Source organism: Metarhizium robertsii, assembly GCF_000187425.2.
Source record: "Metarhizium robertsii ARSEF 23 chromosome Unknown MAA_Scf_3, whole genome shotgun sequence".
In the NCBI taxonomy this organism is placed as follows: Eukaryota; Fungi; Ascomycota; class Sordariomycetes; order Hypocreales; family Clavicipitaceae; genus Metarhizium; species Metarhizium robertsii.
In genome coordinates, this window is record NW_011942171.1 from 444,679 (window position 1) to 444,916 (window position 238).

Below are 238 nucleotides of genomic sequence, written 5' to 3' on the forward strand. Positions count from 1 at the left end.
ATCGAGGCGGCCAATGCGGCCAATCCAGAGCGGGAGTGTCGTTTTGACTTTCCCCGTGCCTTGCGGGAGCTGGCCGCAGTAATCAGGAAGGAAGGCAAGTCGTACTATGTCTTTGAGGCGGCGCGGAATGGCAACCTAACGAACCACTTCAATCCAGCCATCATCCTAGGCTGGCTCGCCAATATCGACATATCTCCTTGCACCAGCTTACAAGGGGTAATCACGTATGCGGCGAAGT

The 238-nt window shown here is 55.5% G+C and overlaps 1 protein-coding gene across 1 annotated transcript in view; it reads left to right on the forward strand.

Annotated features, from left to right (window-relative positions):
- Nucleotides 1-238, forward strand: part of MAA_00366 (DNA helicase PIF1, ATP-dependent) — a gene marked incomplete at both ends in the record, with an annotated part of 1,812 nt that overhangs the window by 714 nt on the left and 860 nt on the right. The window lies entirely within an intron of this gene.